Source organism: Lissotriton vulgaris, chromosome 12 (assembly GCF_964263255.1).
Source record: "Lissotriton vulgaris chromosome 12, aLisVul1.2, whole genome shotgun sequence".
NCBI lineage: Eukaryota > Metazoa > Chordata > Amphibia > Caudata > Salamandridae > Lissotriton > Lissotriton vulgaris.
Genome location: NC_141700.1, coordinates 676,909,968 through 676,929,971, shown reverse-complemented (window position 1 = coordinate 676,929,971; position 20,004 = coordinate 676,909,968). Strand labels below are relative to the sequence as shown.

At 47.7% G+C, this 20,004-nt stretch overlaps 1 protein-coding gene and 1 long non-coding RNA gene across 11 annotated transcripts in view; both read left to right on the top strand.

The window, feature by feature from the left end:
- GSE1 (Gse1 coiled-coil protein) overlaps positions 1-20,004 on the top strand; it is a 1,074,384-nt gene that overhangs the window by 878,818 nt on the left and 175,562 nt on the right. The window lies entirely within an intron of this gene.
- On the top strand, positions 13,877-18,364 carry LOC147677991 (uncharacterized). Its single transcript, XR_015302473.1, has 2 exons — positions 13,877-16,677; positions 17,001-18,364. It is a non-coding gene; the product is annotated as an uncharacterized LOC147677991 (long non-coding RNA).

Sequence of the window (20,004 nt, the reverse complement as noted above, 5' to 3'; positions counted from 1 at the left end):
GTTCTTGTCACCTTTGTTATTCTGACTATTGGTCTATACTATATTTCTAAGGAGACATCTAATCCATCGGTGTGTTAGCTGAGTAGTTGTATACTTGATTTCAAGCTAGGAGATGTTTACATTGCCTCTATGTTCGTCTGAATGGGTGGGGGTGAAAAAGGTCGCGGGAACAAGAGCCTTCCGGGGTGACGCTGGCAATGTTGCATACATGCTATATATTACTAATTCCTAGAAGCTTTTTTGGCACAATACCCTGTGCAAATTCACCAAACAGTGCCAATGGTGATGGTGACTGGCACTATAAATGGGCCAATGGAATCGGGTTCCCCGGCGTTGTGCGAGGGTATCAACACTGAGGTAATGAGTCTGGGCCGATGCCGACACGCATTGCAGCCGTGGTGCGGGCAACAGGTATGGGCGATGAAAAGTGGGCAACAGGATGCCCTGCCAGCCCTCCGTGCGCATTCTACCCACTCACTTGTTATAATGTTAGGGGAAAAGCCTTGTGGGTAAATAAGCTGCGACGTTCCTGGTCTGTAGGGTTCAGCTCTAGTGTTGAAAAATACAAGTGAAAATGTCCTTGGGTTCAGATATCCAGTCCTGCCTCCATTGTGTATGTAGTACACAATGGAAGTGCGGCTCAATGGTTAGAGCGGCAGACCCTGATGCAGAGGTCTAGCCCTGGACCAGGGTTCAATTCCCCGCCTCGGCGGGTCTTGAGCTCAAAAATTCCACGGGCCTGATAATTCTCGCCTCGGTGCCTAATCCAATCATGGAGTCCCACTCTGCAACTCTGGGCAATAGCCTGATTATTCTCCACAACGCTAAGGATGCCTGGCCACCACCTTGGGGGTGCCCAGGAGTGGACGCCTCACAGGGAAAGCCAGGATGGGTTCCACAGCGGTATTCGTACAAGCGCCTTGAGACCCTTGCGGGCGAGTAGTGAGCTATACAAGTATCAATTTACATTTTACATTTACCACTTCCCAGAAACTAGACTGCCAGTTAGTGTTCCAAAAATAAGTGAAAAACCGACCAAGGGCTCTGAGGAATCTCAACGCTTCATAATGTCATAAAACGAGATAACAAGAGGTTCATTCATAATTGGACTCAGGTGCACGAGAACCTTCCCCAGTGACAAGGTGTGACGTGGCCAGGAAAAGAGAAGGTCGCACAATTGTTCTTCTGCACTCTCCCAGTCCACAGCGACTTATTATAGGCAACGTCCTCTTTTTGGCTTGCCGCCAGTGATTAACAGACGCCATCTTGTGAAGGGAATCCCAGAATGCACTTTGATTGATGGCATGTGCTGTCCATCAGCATTGACGAGAGTGGAAGACCGAAGGAAACCGGGGTGGTAGGGGGGGCGGATTTCTGTCGGAGGTCTAGTGACCAGATATTATGATCTTCTTCCAGAGTCTCGGGAGCCTTTTCTTACCACAAAAATAGGAGGTCTTAACAACATATGTAAGTAAACCCCGTCAAGCATTAAAGGCCTGGTGCACAGGGGAAAAAACAAATCTGAATGTCATCAGCACCTTCTCCATAAACTTCCTCCTTGTGTTGATGGCTCGTGACCTCTCTGACATGTCACAGGGCAGAGGGCACTTCAGAAAAGTCCATTAGACACAGTAAATGTGCTGAACGGGAGATGCTGTGCGTGCATTCCTCTAGGGATCAATTAAGGTCAATTTTTTGTACTCATGAACAGTTTAGGGGGGTCCTGTTTTGAACCCCAGCATGAGTTAGGGGGTCCTGCTGTGGATCTGGTGTGACTGAGTTAGAGTGTCATGTTTTAGATCCACCGTGAGCTGGAAGTTCCTAGTTTGGGCCTCAGGCTGAAGAGAACATTCTGATCTGGTACCTTCGGTTCGATTCATAGTTAAATTCTGACCACCCAATACGGCGGAGGGTTCTGTTCAGTGCCAAATGATCATGCTTGGGGTCCGCAGGGGTGGGTATGCTCCTTGTATGCTCCTTTTTGGGTGCCTCCGTTGAGTCAGACCATACTTTTCAGGAACTGGCATAGCAAGAACACCATGGGCCCTAATACAAGCAAGGGAACGGGGTCCTAAACTCTGGTTAGGAAGTAAACGTCAGCAATAAATGGGGTGTTGGGGATTGCTCGCATCCCTGCGCCCCAGTGGCACTGTGCCTGCTCCACCACTGATCGTAGTTTCCTAGTGTCCAGATGTGGCAGTGGGTTGGACTCTCCTGCTCATGGGTGGTGCCGGCTGGAATATTATTGGGTTGGACTTGTATGTTCTGGGACCTTCAGTAACTTTGACAAGACTCTGTTTTCACAGTCATGGACATACCAAACGTACCCATGGTTTACAACTGGTCGACCATGCCTTTCGAGGGGTCCTGGTCTAGAGTCTATATTTTGGATAATTGTAGCACCAAAAACAGGATGTACAAGAGCCAGTCCTTTCCTGCAAAGCACATGGTCTACGATGACTTTGTTCTACATGGAGTTTGGCAGTCTATGCTCTGGGGCTGAACAGGGTTGAATGCCTAGCTCTTTATTGAACCAGAAGTGTGTCCTCTCGTGAAGCTGGTTTTTGAGCGAGGGCTCCCTGGTTCTCTGCAGACAGACAAGGAAACAAGCATTTGCAATCAAGTCTGCCTCACCTTTGGGACCTTATATGTATTTCGCTATGCAGCACATTTTCCTGGGTGCTGAAACATCTACTGTTCTCTAACATGGAGGGAAAGTAAGCACCAAACTGCATGACACGCCAGGTATGGGAACACATGGAAAGAATTATTGTCTTTCAGCAGTAAATGGTATAGTCCAAAGCTCTGTTTTTAATATAAATTCCGGGCCTTCGGTGGTCATGTCACTGAAAATACAAGATTATAATAAATTATTATTGTCTACGGGTGCTCGTGGAAGATAATTTCTATGGACTGGAACCTAGACAATGCTAAAGTGATTCTGGTATTTTACTGACCTCTGCTGGTCGTTTTCTAGCAAGAAAGTTAAATATAGGCAGTTGAACAAGCAGAAAGCAATTCTGGTATTTTACTGACCTCTACTGGTAGTTTTTCATTAAGACAGTTAAATAGAGGCCGTTGAACAGAATAAAAAGACCCTACGCAGAAGCAGACAAGTCCTAGGGCTGATCTCCAGAACCCACAAAGTGCATACACATATAAGTATATACTAAAGTATACAAGAGGTCTCGAATGCTCGACCTAAAAACAGAAGGCAGAGTAGGAAGTCTATTGCTCATCAAATGTAAGCACTCCGGAACTGGTATGTGGATACATTTCAATGTGAGAATTTAAGGTTTGTGCTCTTCTGTTCAGGGCCGGACTGGGAAAAGAAGCTGGTCCTGGCAAACTGCTCGGCCAGCTCCCCCTGGAGGGAGGGGGGTGCAGCCGAGCTGTTTGCGAGGGCCGGTTTAGGACGATTTTGTTACTGGGAGCCAATATTGCCAACCCTGATCACAAAAACAGCCCCTAGGGGCCTAAAAACGGCCCCCACCCTGGCGGCCCACCGGGGAAACACCCTGTGCCCGCTACAGCCAGTCCAGACCTGTTTCTGTTATAGTGATGAAAGTTAGGAATTTTTCAGCAACAGCAGTTCGGTTAAAATATGCCATATTTGCCCATAAACCAAGTTATTGTAATTGAAGAAGGCTTTGGTGCAGGAAATGCCAAAACGTGTTTCGCTCGTAAAGATCACGCACAGGAGATTTTTCAAAGCTCGTAGAGTATTAGGGTTTCATCACAAACTGTATATACTCTAGTTGGTGCTTAGATAAGGTGACTTTGGGGTAATGTGCCTCGGTCTCTGCTGTGGGCCCTAATGAGTCTCTTCGGTCCGGTATGGCGGACTGTCTCTTGTTTCAGGATGACCACTATGCAAAAGATTCCCATATAGAATGGCTGACACAAAACTAACTGCACTTCATTTATAAATGCTCCCCGCCATAAATGTAGGGCTGGGTATGCTCAGACGTGAGTCCTAGGCTCTCCACATCACTGGAGTCAAGCTATCCAGGCTGATGAGGGCTGATAGCCAGAAACCGGTCCTTAGATGCTTGATACCGGTCTAGGAAAGACATGGCTTGGTAGTTCGGGCTGGACCGTTCCTATGAGGCACAGGGTCAAGGCTGATTTGCATATAGCCAGTGTCTGACCTAGGGTGGTGTGGAGTGCAAATAAACGATGGATTTAGGCCCAGATCTTTGTACTAGGTTGAATGTATGACATTGTTCAGCATTCTGTCCATCAACTGTGTTTTTTGCAATAAATGTAGAGGGGCATACCAGGAAAAAATTAATTGAAAGACTTTTTTTTTGCCCCATAGATTACTCCTCCCCCTTGGCTCGATTACAGAAACCACTGCATATTTGAGTGCCCTCCCCCCACGCCCATCTTCACCCCTTTTGCTGCAAATATAGCTAGGCCTTCCCTGTACCGCCCACCTCATGCCCAATCATCCCCAGGCCTGGGTGCCAAATCTCCACTTTTTGCTGCCTGGGCTCAGCTCTTTTGCATAATCCACATAATCACCCTGGTTTTAATTGCCCACAACTCTGGGAGAGATCATGTGGTTAAGTGGTAAATCATAATGAGAGAAATAATTGGTTTGGCCACTGCAAGCTGCTTTGTTACACCTGCCATCTGCTGGGCACCCGCATCCCTTCACTCCCCCGCCTCTTTTTGCCCAGAACAATGTTTCTCGGATGACAGCACACGTCGTGCCACCCTTCTGTGCCCGCAGAGAGGAGGAAGGTGGAAGTGCGTGGCTTGCCTGCTCTTCGGGGTGACTTTTAACCAATCGGGGCAGCTGTTTCCATTTCCTGTATCATCATGTTACGGTCAGAGGGATTGGTGGATTGCAGGACATTTGCTGTTTCGTTGAGCGACGCAGCTGTCTTTTAAGCAGCGCTTTATACACACTTCCTCTGTTTCGAAGCACTATAAATAACACATTTACTAATCCCCAGTTGAATGGTCTCAATTCTTGACCCGAAGAATCTACCCTGAAGAAAAAGTCTGCCCTGCTCGGACTCGGACGTGCAGCATCATGGGTATCACTGCAGATGTCAGCGGCAAGCGTTAATTCACTGAGCCATCCTTGCCGGCTTTGAGGTATAACGGAAAGGTGTTTGGGGTGCTGTTAGGGTGTTGTGACTAGCCCAACTCCACATTGAGATCCCTCCAAGAGTTTTGTTATCCTCTCATTTCGTGGGCAAATATTCTTTTGTATAGGATTATAGACAGGTGTCAACTCCGCTGTTTAAAGGCCCCTCCTGTTTTTTTTAGGTGCTTACCACGCAGGAAAAAGGCACGTAAATTCCGGCATAGCCCGGGTGAAGGGGTTACCATCACAGAAGACGGAATGTTCTAAATCCAGCAGGGAGGATCAGAGAGGCAGGCATTGGAATGTTGGCGCAGGGGTCTGTGGCGGCCATGATGGTCCCCCTCCCGCTCCATAGGCCTCAATGGAGCTCCCGACATTCCAGTGTTCCAATGGAGGAAATAATCCTGTCGTGTTTTTCTGGGTGGTCTCAATCTGACAGGGGTGGGTTAGGCGGTCCTAGTTATCATACATATATGTTAATCGGAGGTGGGGGTAGCTGACAAAGGGATGGGTCTTGGTTGAGGTGAGTCTGGTGCTGGAAGGTGGGGTAGTGTGATGGAGAGAGTACAGGGGCGGGAACTCGAAGATGGGGGGGTGATAAGGTATGGATGAGGGGGTGACGTCTGAGGGGGATGTAATGTGGAGGCATGTTCTGCTGCAAAGGGGCTCAGGTGACTAGGGGAAGGGGTTTGATTGGGGGGTTTTATATAGCGCTCTATCGCTCCGAGGAGCATCTTGGCGCTGGATGTAAATTGTGTGAATCAAGAAGGGGAGAAAGGTGTATCAACCCCAGAAGATGTTCCAGAATTAGACCAGGGCTTTACAGGTAGTAGCTGTTTGATTGTAGATCCAGGTTTTGATGGCTTTCCTGAATTTAATGATTTAAGGCAGGTGGTGGGTGGTGCGAGGGAGTGGGCTAGGTGGTGATGCTCCCACATACCCTCCCACAGCCCTCCCACCCTCTAAAACAGGCTCTTATTATTTTGCTTGTTGTCATTTGCCGGATCAATGATCCGAGCCGGGTGATCGATGGTGGAGTCGGTGAACATGGAGTGGCTAATGGGGCGCCGCTGGCTCAGTAATGTTAAAAAGAGAATAAAAACTCGAAGCTATTACTGCTGGAGCCGGGGTGGGCTGGGAGACGCAGGGAGGGATGGCGAAGCACTGGGGGAGAGAGGAAGGCCAGGGGTTCAGAGTAGAGGAGGGCTATGCTTTGGGAATGAATGAAGGGTGGGAAAAGGGTGGACATGGGTGGTTTGGGGAGCCACAGAAACAGAAGGTCACGTGTGAGGCAGAAATATTTTCTTCCGGTTCTGGAGCAGGTGCAACGTTCTGTTCAATATGGGTGTGGAGACTGACATTTCTCCTGGCTGACCCAATACCAGCACCAGTGCAAGGATTTTCAGAGTTCCAGGCAAAATTATATTTTGCCATCCGGTGCTCCCTTTCCGCTTGCAGCAATCTGTAGCTCACTTGTGATGCTGTTGGGAGGCAGGTGACTGCAGTGGCCTTAATGTGGCATCAGCCCTGCCTTGAGCCCGGACACCATTGCTAGCAACGATTAGCCGAGGCCTCCTTCTAGTTTTCTTTTCGCTCAGTCTTAGTCTGGGTCAAGCATTCAAGGGTTACTATGGGTGATGGATAAGAGTTTGGCCTCAGAAACATTTTAACACAATTGTTATCACAATGATTTAGGCGAAGGAGGCGCCCAGTCTGGTTTCCACCCTCCAAATCACAGCGAGGTTATGACAGAGCAGGTAGACTGGGTCATCTTGTGGGTCAACAGAGGTCATGTTTATTAACAAGAGCAGAAGAAACAGCACCACCACTTTTGTCAATATACATCTTGAAACATTTGTCATTCTTCAGGTTACAATCTTAAAAACAATTCACGAACAGCTCTGCACTTTACACTTTTAAATCTACGTAGGCATTAATTGTGCACTATTTACACTTTCAGGCTGCACGTTTGAACTGCACTCACGTCCAAATGTCATTCGAGATACACATTTCATTCCCCCCAAAACTGCCCTCGGCCAGAGAATCTGGAGAGCAGGGGCCGGGGTTTGCAGGTCGCCACGCTCAGAACACGAAAGCTTAGAAAGCGCTATGCCTTTTAGAAGCAGCGCTCAAGGGCGTTCTAGGCGCTGGTATTCTGAGCATTTGTGGAAGAGGCTCGGTTTTAGGGATTTATAATGTGCTTACATTTCCAGGCCACAGTCATCCACCGGTGTCACAGAATCAAGAGCTGCTGTTCTTGTAACACAACCGCCTCAGTTGTCTCTGCTTCAGTATAGCTCAGCTGGTCTGGCTGCTACTGCTGAGTGGTTGTAAAAACATCCGTCAGATCCCCAACTGGCAAACGACGTTTTTGGTGGAGAGGGGTGGAGAAATCTTTTTTCATATGAGTCCGTATTACTCAAGGGTTCACCGGGATCTCCCGACGGCTCATGGGTAAGAGTTGGGGCTATGGGACGAGGATGGACTTTAGGGGCCATATTTAAGAATGACTTTTCCCTAGTAGGCCAAGTATTGGATGTTCATGAACCATAACTCCAACCAAGCCTGACATTGCCTAAATATTTCAGAGTTTTTGACTCTACAGGTCCCAGTAGGCCAGTTGGTAACAGTAAGTTTTAACCAGGGTACTTCCTGAGCCCAAAGACACAGGAAAAGGTCATCTCTAGAGGTGTCTTCTCCATGTGGGTCCTCCTGGGTCATTAATTGGTCAGCATTTAAAGGTTTCTTGGGCAAGGACACAACGACCTTCCAGAAAGAAGTCTCGTTTCAGGGTCTGCTGTCGCCACCAGCAGAGGGCACAGAGCCCTCCATGTTTCTCCACACACTCACGTACCAGCAGTGGGTGTCGGTCTACAGGGACTGAGACAGACAGAGGCTGAGGCAAAGGTGGGTGAGCTTTCCTGTGGAGAAATGAACACTTTTTTCACCAAAGAAGTGGATGCAATGTTTTTTCTAGGTGCTTGTTTTTCCTTTAGACACCACCCATGGGCTCTGCAGTGCAGATAGTCAATCACGGTCATGAACAGGTCTGTGGTTTCTCTAGGACTGAGGTTGCTTCGGTCACTCTAGACCTCTTCAGCCTGTAGACATTTCTTCAGGAAGAACTTTACCTCAGCTGGAGGTAGATGGACCACATACGGTTGCACGTCCTGAGTTCAATGGGATACATTCAAGGTTAATTGCATCTCACTGCACTATACTGTGCATTCAATATGCAGAGACCATAATGAGATTTAGGGATTGTACAGCGGTCCAGCTTCAAGCCATGACTGCAATTGGTACTCAGTTTTTTTTTTAGACAACTAATACTGGACAAAGCTCAGTTCATTGACTTTTCTCTAAAATGGTCTTGCCCGAATTGGTTTAGTCTGCGTTAGGATGTCAATTACAGCCAAGAGTCACATGAAGGATGCAGAAAAGATGACATATGGGCACCAGGTAAAAAAAAGTACTTAATTGTATGAAAGAAGGGACTATTCCCCCAATGACACTAATGGGTGGCACTACGGTGATCTACCCATAATATTGCCACAGAAGAGTGATGGTCAGAACTTCATGTACTCGCACCAGCTCATGGGGACCTCAAGCGTGGAGGATTCTATGTTCGACCACATATCAGTGCTGTCTTCCTCAACAGCCACCCCTAAAGATACAAAATACAGGAAGGGCCTGTACCCTACCTCCCCAATTGCAGTGCCATTGCCAACAAACATGAAAGCCCTTCACATCTGCCAGAAAGGTTGCTTGCTGGTGGATAAAAAGAGGGGTGCTTTGGGTGCTTCTTGGTTAGGCGGGGTATAACACTGCCCTGTTTTTCTGCAGAGCTGGCACTATGAATCCGGGACCACTAGGTGAACAAACTACAAACCGAATACCTTCATGGGGGGGGCAATTGAAAGTTGTCAGATGGTTCAGCTGTGATAGTGAGGCAGTTGTTCGTTCTACCTGTTCAGCAGAGCTCGGTATACTCCGAAAGACCAGAAAAAGACTGCTGAGGGCATTCGTGGCCTTTGAATATATATGAATGTCAGAATAGGGCTGGAAGGCACTGTTGGCATCAAGAAGGAGCAGAGAGGGCTACGGTTCTGTGGCGATTCTGGGAGGTTTGTGTCTGTCATGCTCAGTTCAGCGGTATCATGGTGGTTAGCAGGATGCCCAGTGAAGTCACGGGTTTCTCCAGAAGGTACGGCTAGTACCAAGATTGCCTGTTAAGATAATGAAGAGTGGATAAGACTGGGACCTTCAGGGAGGTCCAAGGTGGTACAGACAGGATTGGGGAGGCGTTCACCCGATGCTCAGGGAAACTGACTGAGGTATTATAGATCAGTCTCCCCGGAGACCTGGGCATGATGAGCCTCCAAAGGACCTGGAGAGGCTTGAAGAAAGGCTCTAGAAGCTTGAAAGGGGCTCAGAAGCCATGGAATATCTACGGAGAGAACTATAGGCCCTGCCAAGATCTGTGCGTCGGATCCCTCGCCGAGAGCTGAGCCGGGCCCTTTGCTGCTCAGCGTGCAGTGGGAGCCCGAGCAGCGACACATTCCTTTCTTCCCGGCTCCGGTGCCTGATAACACGCTCAAGTGTAGGATTAAAGCCTTGTGAACGAGGACTGCTGGGCAGCGCCGGGGCCTTTGTGCCGTCTACACAGCTGGCGCACACTCAAAGGCACTTTGTCTGCCGCCTCGGGTGTTTTTTTTCTGATTTTTCTGAATTACCAGCTTTTGTCACTTTATCTCTTTCGGCACCTCTGTGGTTCTCCCTCCTTTCGGTTTTTCTTTTCCTCCTTTCATTTTTCGTTTCTTTGCTCTTTCGTTCACTTTGTCTCGCTTTCTCACTCATTCTCTCTTCCCTTCCCACCCTTCCCCATTTACCTTGGCAATTGCCTATATTTACCTCACATTAATATGATGATGGTCTCTGTAGTTGTCGTTCCTAATGTTGTCTCTCGTTCTCTCACAAAGACACACTCTCCTCCGCATTGTAATCTCTTCCTCTCTCCTCGCACCGCATGCCCGATTCACTCCATCTCCGGCCCTCTTCCCCCTCACGCTGGCTCCTGTGTTTCCACCCTCCCTCCCCGAGTGTGGCAGGCTCTGCCGTGTCCCCTCGCCCACCCCGGCCTAACCCAGAGGCCTCTGTCTGGGGCTTCCAGTAGGACAGCAGCCTTCCGCCGATGCCAGCAGAGATCCTGCCACCTGGCAGGCCCATGCAACGTGCAGCCAGCTGGCAAGAAGGAGGCATTTTTCTGCAGCATACATGACGCTCTCAGGTGTCTGCAGTCAAGCCCAGAGCTATGCATTGTTGACACGGTGCCAGGCCAATCTATCTCTGTGCCAGTGTGAGGGGCAGTAGGGCTTATGGCATGTCTGCCACATTGCCATGTCACCAAGAGTCATTGTGCAAAGGCGTATTGCACCCTCTGTCTCTATGCCAGGGTTCATGGCTCCCTCTGACTCTACGCCAGGGCATATAGCACCCTCGGTCTCTACGCCAGGGTGCATGGCACCCTCTGAGTATATGCCAGGGCATATAGCACCCTCTGTCTCTACGCCAGGGTGCATGGCACCCTCTGTCTCTATGCCAGGGGGGAACAGTGCCATGAATGAGGGCATCCCTCTTACCAGGTAGGGAAATCTTTGTCACTCCGCAGGGGATGGAAGGGGAGAGGGTTTGCGCCAATGTGAGAGATACTTACATTATTCCATTTTATTTTATTACTTAACCATGCCAGGGCACCCGGAGTCATTGTGCAAAGGCAGGCTCTTTCACTATGCAAACATTTAGGGTCTGGGTCAGCCTCTGCCATTTTGAGAGAGATCCATGAGGTTGAGAGATCTGTACTTTCTGAGGGGCAAGTTGGACAGATTCTCCATACGAAGAATGCCTAGGTCCATATAGCAATGTAAACAAAAGACACACAATTGGTGGACGGAATGTAGAACAAATCAAAACATTCACCCCCAGTCAGGAGATCTGGGTTAAGTCCATCATTCTTTTGCACACCACGCCACCCCAGTTTAGACCCAGCCATATGCAAATCAGTCTTGACCCTGTGCCTCATGGGAAAAGTCCAGCCCGAACTGCCAAGCCAGGTCTTACCTGGACCGGAAACAAGCATCCTAGGACCGGTTTTGTGGTTTCACCCCTCTTCAGCCAGGAAAGCTTGAATGCAGTGGCACAGTAAGCCTGGGACCCACATCTGGGTATACCTGGCACACTTAAACCGAGAAGGCAAAAGATACACAATTGATAGACGGAATGCAGAACAAATCAGAACATTCACCCCCAGTCAAGAGATCTGGGGTAAATCCATCATTCTTTTGCTCACAATGCCCCCCAGTTTAAACCTGGCCATATGCAAATCAGTCTTGACCCTGTGCCTCATGGGAACAGTCCACCCCGAACTGCCAAGCCAGCATTCCATCCATCTATTGTTTCTTTTGCATATAGCAATGTATGCAGTATTTGCATAGTTACAAAACGTAGTCAGAATGGAGTTTGGTACAGGGTCTACGTCCGAGACCCAGAGAGCGACTCTAGGTGGATACTGGCTCCTGAGACACCAGGTGGACTGCTTACTGCTTCACCATGTAGTGCTTTTAAAGGGGCGTTTTCATCTTTTTCCTAAATTCAAGGGCAGGGGAGGTCCTGATGGATATGGGGATTCCGTTCCTGATCCAGGGTGTCTAGATGGTAATACGTTTCTGAACGTTTTACTGTGTCGTGTAACAATACTACCATCTGTCACAGATAGTGTTTCAAATGCAAGAACCAGTCTACCAGGTGGGGAAACACCTGACAAACAGATTAATAATCTTCTTTGAGAGCAAAAACTGAGTTGGATAATAGGTAGAGAACAGTGTGACAACATGTTGGGGGAACTGTCCAATTACAATTGCTCCAGTCACACATCTTCACATTCCCATGTAATGTAGTTATCTGTATTTTTTGGGTGGATTGTTTTCATCACTGTTTTATTTCTTAATTACAGCTCTTCAAATTGAACCCCTTCGCTGCGGCGGCAATTCCGCTGCAGCGCTGGGGGGGGGGGGGGGCGAGCGGCGCTCGCATGCTCGTGACGGAGCCGCTCCGTCACGAGCCGCGGTTGCGCTGTGCTCATGACGGAGCGGTTCCGTCATGGCCCCGCCCGCCCAATAGAACGCGCTGCGCAGGCGCGAAATCAGCGCCGCGCAGGCGCGGCGGCAGGGCCATGACGGAACCGCTCCGTCATGAGCACAGCTCAGCCGATGCTCATGACGGAGCGGCTCCGTCATGAGCATGGGAGGGGTTAAGTGTAGTTCGCAAAAGAAGAGCTTGCTCTAAAAACCACATGCACCTTCTCTGGCTCTATCAATCTCACACAGTAAGAAACTCCCAGCTTACAAAAATATTAGAGGTTTAATTTACATGAGTAAGTGTGAGTAGGGTGTGGATATTGATGTATGCCCAATTTAAGTACACTTGCAAACTGGGCAAACCCAGGCAAGGGTTCAAGAAGCGGGCGATGCCTGACAATGCAAGGAATTGTTTACGCTCAAGAAGATGACAATTGAAAGCAGCCGACTGATGGATAAAACAGAATGGAAGGGTGTGCTCCTGTTTACCCGCAGTACAGAAGGACTTCACTGTCAGGATTGCGACCTGAATACACAAAGCAAGGCAGTGTTGGTGCACAAACCGCATTTTTACTTGCCAATCCATGCAAACATAAACATTTTTAGTTTTGTCTATTGTGATAAGACTACTTGTGGACCATACCAAAAGCTTACAGAGGGCTTAGAAGCAGCCCGTTGCTTAACATTGGGTGAATTTATCGACACTCTAATATGCTTTATTCTTATCCAATGGCTTTCGTTCCTCTTTTGTGTCTGTCCCTTTCATGGAGCATAGCCTCTTTACCATCCTTTTTTATTGGATGGCATGTATGCTTCCACTGCTCAAATTTGGGTAATTGCTTTTTATTAGGTCTTTTCTAGAGACCTCTTTAGCTGCTTACCCCATTGCTTACCCACCTCGCCTCTTTAAGCACTCGACCAACGCTCCTCTGGAAGTCTTCATAAACATTTTTTTGTGGCCTGCAACTACTTTTTTCTGCCAGCCTACCCCTTTTCCCAAATGGACTGTTGTGCATGTTTATACTGTTTAAATTGATACTTTTTAGGTTGAGCCTACCAGAGAGTGCAAGCTGTCTGTTTGCAAAGGCCTATTGCCAGCTTCCCAAGAAGTTACTGTGGGCTTAAAGCTCACTCATTGGTTTCCATTGGTTGGTTTTGTCAGTTTCATTAGCTAGCTTCCTTCTCAGTGTCTAGCGTGTCCATCTTGTACCCCCCCGCCTCCAAGCATTACCTCCTTACTTGTGTTCGTTCTACTGGTCACTTTTAAGGAATCAGTTTTTTAGTTTGCTTAAGCACTCTGAGTGTGTATGAGTTTTCCTGCTGTTTCCTCCAAGTGTTTTTCTCCCTTTGCACTGTGTTGCTCTCTCTCACGCCCATGTACTCTCTTAGTGTTCTTTGCACCCGAGTGCACCTCGACCACCCCTTGAAAGTGCGTCCATCCTTTCCACACAATAAACAAAGCACTTTCAAGCTACCTCATTTTTATTTTTTTGTCAATTTAACGATCCATCTCAGATCGGTAAATTAAAAACAATGACACCCATGTCATGACGCATGTGGTCACACACAAAATGGCGCTGCTGTGTAATTGTGTTTTTTTTAACTCTTTTTTTTGTCTATGCTGTACTATGTCAGCATTTTTGATGATTCTGTATGGTGAGAACAAATGATATATGAAGAGCCAATAGGTCTCAAAGATGAGCCGTGTTGGCTTTTCCAATGCTTGTGCTATTTACCATTCCAAAATTGGTTTCCGCTGTTTGGAGTAGTAAAAATAAAAAAGAAAGAAGGAGGAAGCCACATGATTACGTATGCACACGCATGTGCTGTCTCATCAGCCGCCATAGCGCGCACATGCTTCACAACATTGTGCTTTTTTACTTATTTCTTGCCAATAGGTACAAAAAGGTGAGGACTATTGCTTTCCCGAAGCTTGTTGGATCAGTCATTGAAAGTGTGTTATGATGTCTGGGGTGTTGTAGCTTCTGGGTGGAGCAATATCCGGGGAGTTCCCTTGTCTAGTCTTTCAGACAGCTCCAATCTTACTCCCTGTTTAGGGTGTTGCCTTAGTTGATGGAAGACTGCGGCTGCTTTGATATCCGCAATCTGATCTATTTGTCAGAATTCCAGATGTTGGGCTAATTATGCTGTCGGAAGTCATCTCTGGCTGGTTGGGATAGCTCATCCAGTCTGCTTTTTTTTCAGGTCTGGAGTTAACAAACGCCTTTTAATTTTAATAAAATTACATATATTACACACACACATAAACAGGCTTTCAATCAGCCATTTTTATCCATCGATCTGTTGTTGTGTCATTCACGTTTTGCTTCCGCCCTCTACAGCATGGGGCAATTGAGCAGCCCACTTTAGCCATTGCCTAACTTCCTATGAAAAATGTAATTCTGCTCTTTCGTAGGAAGCACATCCACACATAAAGCAGTTCCCTCCACAGCAGAAACTCCTACCACAACGGGTGCATATTGAGGCAGTTTTTTATTCATTTATTGGCAGTGGTTTGGCAGCCCCCCCCCCCCCAACACTCTTTTCCCAAAGGCAATGACAAAACTAAACTGGTATTGCAAAGCTAAAAGGCTGGTAGCCAATACCAGACTGATTTGGCTTTGCCAGGGCTTGTTTTCCTTTGAATTCTGTAACTTGCAGCTTTCCTCTACTACCTGGTTGAATAGATTTCCGGCAAAGGGAAGCAAGCATTGGCAAAGCCACCAATCTGAGGTTTGTACGGCATGCAGTTGAGGCATGCGCGTGCCGTACGAACGTCAAAGACTGCGCTTATTTGTAGCCAATAGCAGCTGACAGTGGGTGTTGCTTTAAATCCCGCTGCATCCATTTTAAGTACTTTTGTCAGCAGTCACTCCTCAGTGCCATGGTTACTTGCCGACTGATTTGAGAAGAAAGTGGTACCCTCATGCTTTCCCCTGGAAGTGTATGGACACAGCAGACTAGAATGGGCCAATAGAAAGCCTGTGAGATTAGAATTCTCCGGTGGTTGATCCAATATGTGATTGACAATATCTTAAAGCAATGGCTGAAAGCTCTAGAGCAAAATGAGCCAATTGCAGATGCAGGCCGACCCAAAGCACCATGAATGTTGAACCTGAAAACAGGACTAGGTGAACTTCTGACACATGAGTGACGCTGAGAGCAGCGTGTCTGCTGGGAGCCTGTTCCACAGCATAAGGGTTCACAGAAGATGCCTGCTGAGGATGCCTCCTAACTCTCCTTGATACTGGTCCATGCTTCCTCTACTCCTCTTCATTGAGGCACAAATCCTACCTGCCTCAATGCTTTTGTTATGTATCTGGTTTGGGCAGCATGTTGGGCAGAGTGACACCAATTAATCTGCCCCTTCTTTGTATCCACGACCTAACAACAGACATTCATGCTGCATTCAATCCTGGGGTAAAAACAAGGAATGAGTAGGCAGGTGGAAGGCAGAAATGGTTGGGAATGCGGGTGGTGTCAGCTCTTATTACAAAAGGGCTGTCTTTGTATGGATAAGCATCAGATGCAGAGGAATCCAATCACGCCAGAGGAAACGCTTGATTTAAGGACTGATTAAGTATCTTTGAAACAAAATCTTCTAGGCACTGGGATGAGGTAAATGAAGGTCGATAATGGTACAAAAGACCAAAGAAGGGGGGTGATGGTGAGTTGGTCAATTTTGCAATATGCACTGTGCAAAGGCGCATCCATAAGACAGTTTAGGATTACTGGAGAGACAATATTATCATAAGGAATGGGCACTCGCCTACTCCTGCAATCCAGTGCCTGCCAGGGCAGCAAGGAAAAAAGTCCTAAGCTGTAGGACCCAACTGCTCCTCCTTTTAATTTTTTAATGTATGCTGGTTTTGTTTCCTGTGATCTCTGTCCATCAGGGTCTTCAGCTCTTGTGTTCATCAGAAGAGAGCCCTCATTTGGAAGCGGGCCGGGGACTTCTTTGTCTTTAAGGGAGCAAACTGCCTGAACTGGTAATTATCAGGCCGTCTAGTTTGTAGTTGTCTGTCAGTGCCATAGCAATAATGCCATGGGCCCTGGTGCAAGCAAAGAAATGACCCCATTTCACAATTGTTGGGTTAGTAAATACAGCAGTTATCAGGGCTCAGTTGGCCCCTAGAAGCTCGGGGGCCCGGTGCACTGCACCTGCCACACCAATGGTAGCTACATCCCTGCAGTCTACCACATTTGCGGGATACAGTGCCTTTTTCCTGTATCAAGGCCTGTTGCTCTCTCTGCATGGACGTTCAGAGTAGTCTTTTAACAAGACATTTGTAACTCCCCCCCCCCCCCCCCGCCAGAGTGTTTGAAAGGTGCAAATGTAATCCCTATTAAATGGCTGAACTCCTGGTGTTGAGGTAGTTTGCCATGACAGGCCAAGCATGTGCATATTAACCATAGCTGAGCTTAACTATGCCCTGATAAGGAGTTCAAGTCAAGTCAAAAATAAAGTTTATTTAGACCATTTGATCTATAAACCAAAGTTCCTACTTTGTCATATAAAATCAACGTATCACAATTTCATATTCATATCAATAAAAAGTCAAATTATCCTAAAAACTACCTTTATACAGTTTAAAACGAGGATTCATTTGGATTATAAAGCTAATTGCTGTTTTTGAGCCTCCTGCCAAACCGGGAACTTATAAACACCCTGCATAAATTTCCCGATGGCTATCGCGATGTCTAAATTTTCCATAACAACTAGAAGCTCCCGTGCTTGGGAACGCACCTCAACATCGTATAAGGAGTTGTAATTCAGGCATCTGGCTGGAATACACAAACCTTCTTGCCAAGCCAGTTCCTCCAAGGTATGAGAATAAGCATACAAGCATGATCAAAACTGGAAACCGAGCATCACCAGCAGACCTAAAAGTGTCCATCAGGTACTGTGATATGAAGAGTTCTACTCCCTCAACACCACCACCAGTGACTGTGAGGTCAGTAAACTGACTGTGACATTGATGCATTCTCTTATGGCCAAAATCTGAGGTGTGGGACATTTTAACACCATAATAACCTTTAAATGTAAGGATGTCCATGTTTAGGGACCCTGGTGGGACTAAAAAAGTAAAGTAATTCTAAAAAGACTTTTCCCCATTTCCACTAACAATAATGTTGCTGCAGTAAGAAAACAATAGGGACTGGAAAAAAATTGGTTTGCAAAGCAGTGATTCCTTTATAAAGATTATTTTCAACATCTACCCCTATAAGACATAGTCAGCAGCAGGTACATGGATGGAACTATCCTTGGTGCTGAAACAATCATTGCTTAACATTGGCCCATTGAATGCATTGGGACCAGAAGCTAACTCTGGAGCCAGCAAAAAACAGGAGGTACCAACCTTCACACCACCTCCCACATGCCAGGCCTTGCCTGCGGGGCTCCTGCTGCTATTGGAAAGCACATGCTATAAAGGCAGAGCGCCATGAGGACACGGGTCCCCGGGATCCCGGCCATGCCCTAGTGGCTCATGGCTGAGGGAGTGGTCGCCGCGAACAGCGAGAAGTCCTTCCAGGGCAAGACCGACGTCAGTTTCTGTCGGGCCGGTAAGGGGGGGGGGGGCCTATTTAGGGCACATTACCCAGGCCCTCGCCCTCTCTTCCTTACAGCGCCGGCCTCGGGCGCTATGTACAGGGACCCTGGGGGGTCCGGGTCCTATGAAGTCTCAAGAATGCTTCTAATGTGCCTCCTGGATACAAACCTTTACCACTATCTACATGATGGCTGATGTCACAACACCCGACTGAAAAGAGACCATCAAAACTCAGCACTATTGCCAAAAACCTTCAAGAGTGGGATGTGCCATCAGTACTTGGGCCTGGTTGAGCTGTGCTGCTGTTGCACCAGAAGAAGGACAGCATACGCGCTTGACTGGAAAAGAAAGAGTGTAGTTATTGTTGCCGTCCATTGACCTCATGAGACTAATAAACTAGATCGAAATGATCCATGGGTTAAAAGTTTAGTGGTGAATGCAGTGCCTGGGATGGCAGACACTGAAGCGGCCACCTAAACCAAATCATTGGCAAAGCAAACCGATCTGGCTTCCATTTGGGCATTTGGAGTCCTAACTGAAACATTAAAAAAGCCTGCCGAATTTGAAAAAAAAGAAAATGATTGATTGCTGTATACATTTCATAATGATATAAATTATTGAATAGTGCTTTAGAGTAACTTTGAGATGTAAAATAGTCCTTCGTGCGTAGCATCGCTCATGTTCCTCAGGAGGCGGAATGATACACCAAAGAGGACATCACGAGAGGGGCAAGATTTAGATTGGATCGAATAATGCTCCTCTGGGCGGAGCCAAAGTCCAGCCTATGTTTATGTTGAAGACAGGTCACAATAGCTCAGCCGCTGTGCTGTTCAGGCCGATCTGAAACGACTGATAGTAACATGGCAGGTCCGAGACGTGTCCGACACACACCACTAAAGCAGGTCAGACACTGCACCCCCCTGGCAATGATGTGTGTCAGTCCTTAGGGCAAAATGAGGTGGGGGTGTACAAGGCTTTGTTTGATTCCCCTTGCCCAACATTTATGTATATATTTATTTATTTAAATATGCATTTTCATATAGCGCGTACTTTACCCAGAGGTGTCAGAGCAGTTTACAATAGAGAAAAGTAAATTACATAAGAATAAAAGAGTAGCATTGTAGTAGGTATCACTACTTATATGTACAGCAGTTACTCGTCGTGCGAGTTACAGATTAGCAAATTACAAATTCCCTCAAGATTACATATTAAGAAAAAGTGGAGTGATTTAGGGTTACACAAATCACATAATTACAAAATTGAAATAAAGGGTCGTAGTAGCTCTCGTGACTGTCATGCAACAATCAGGGTCATTTATTCATTACGGAGTTTTATATAGCGGTAGCCTGCCCTGAGGGTATCAGAGTGCTTCACAACAGTTTATGAGCAAGATTCATACAATAAGCAGTATTCTACATATAGGTTCGGCAGTCCAAGTGTGCTGAGCAGCATTGGGTTTGTGTGTGAGTCCTGAGATAACCTCATAGAGTGCACGTTGTCTTGGCGTTGAACCAATGGGGGGGAGCAGTTGGGGGACGAATAGCAGGGAAGAGGTCATGACCTAGAATGAGGAGTGGTATGGCTGGAGGGAGAATGGTGACATCTGTCCTCTCACTGCAGCGCTCACACCTGCCCGTCACGTCCCCGAACTCCCTCCTGGACACCAACCCTGAAGCTTAACTTGGGCACGGTGCCCATCGCAGCGCCCCCGGGGCCGCCGCGCGGCTGCGCAGTGTCACGCGCCCGCATTTGTAAAATGAGAATGAATTAGACGCCGATGCTGAGCCTGGCTAGTAATGAGCCGGGCGGAGGCTCAGGGCATCAGAGAGCAATTTACACTCCCGGAGTCAGGCACGGGGCGCCCTGACTACTAATGGACCTGGGTGGCTCGGGCACTCCTGCGTGGAGCGCACCGCCAGCCATCCATCTCCGCCGGCAGCCCCGCTCATTAGTTTCTGTTTTGTTCTTCCGTGAGGGCAGAAGCAGGCAGCATGCTGCCCTCCAGTGGCCGATTGGTAATATTTCACCAACCCACTGATCCGCCTTCCAACAGGTGAGTGCACAAGCCAAGCACGGCTCGAGCTGAACGTCTGGCCCCGGCTAACATGGTGATGGGCGAGCCAGATACACCCGAGCCCCGGGCATTTCTCTTTATCCGGTTTAATGCAGTTTAAAAGACAACCAACAAAAAGATGCTGGACAGGCACGCGCGCAAAGT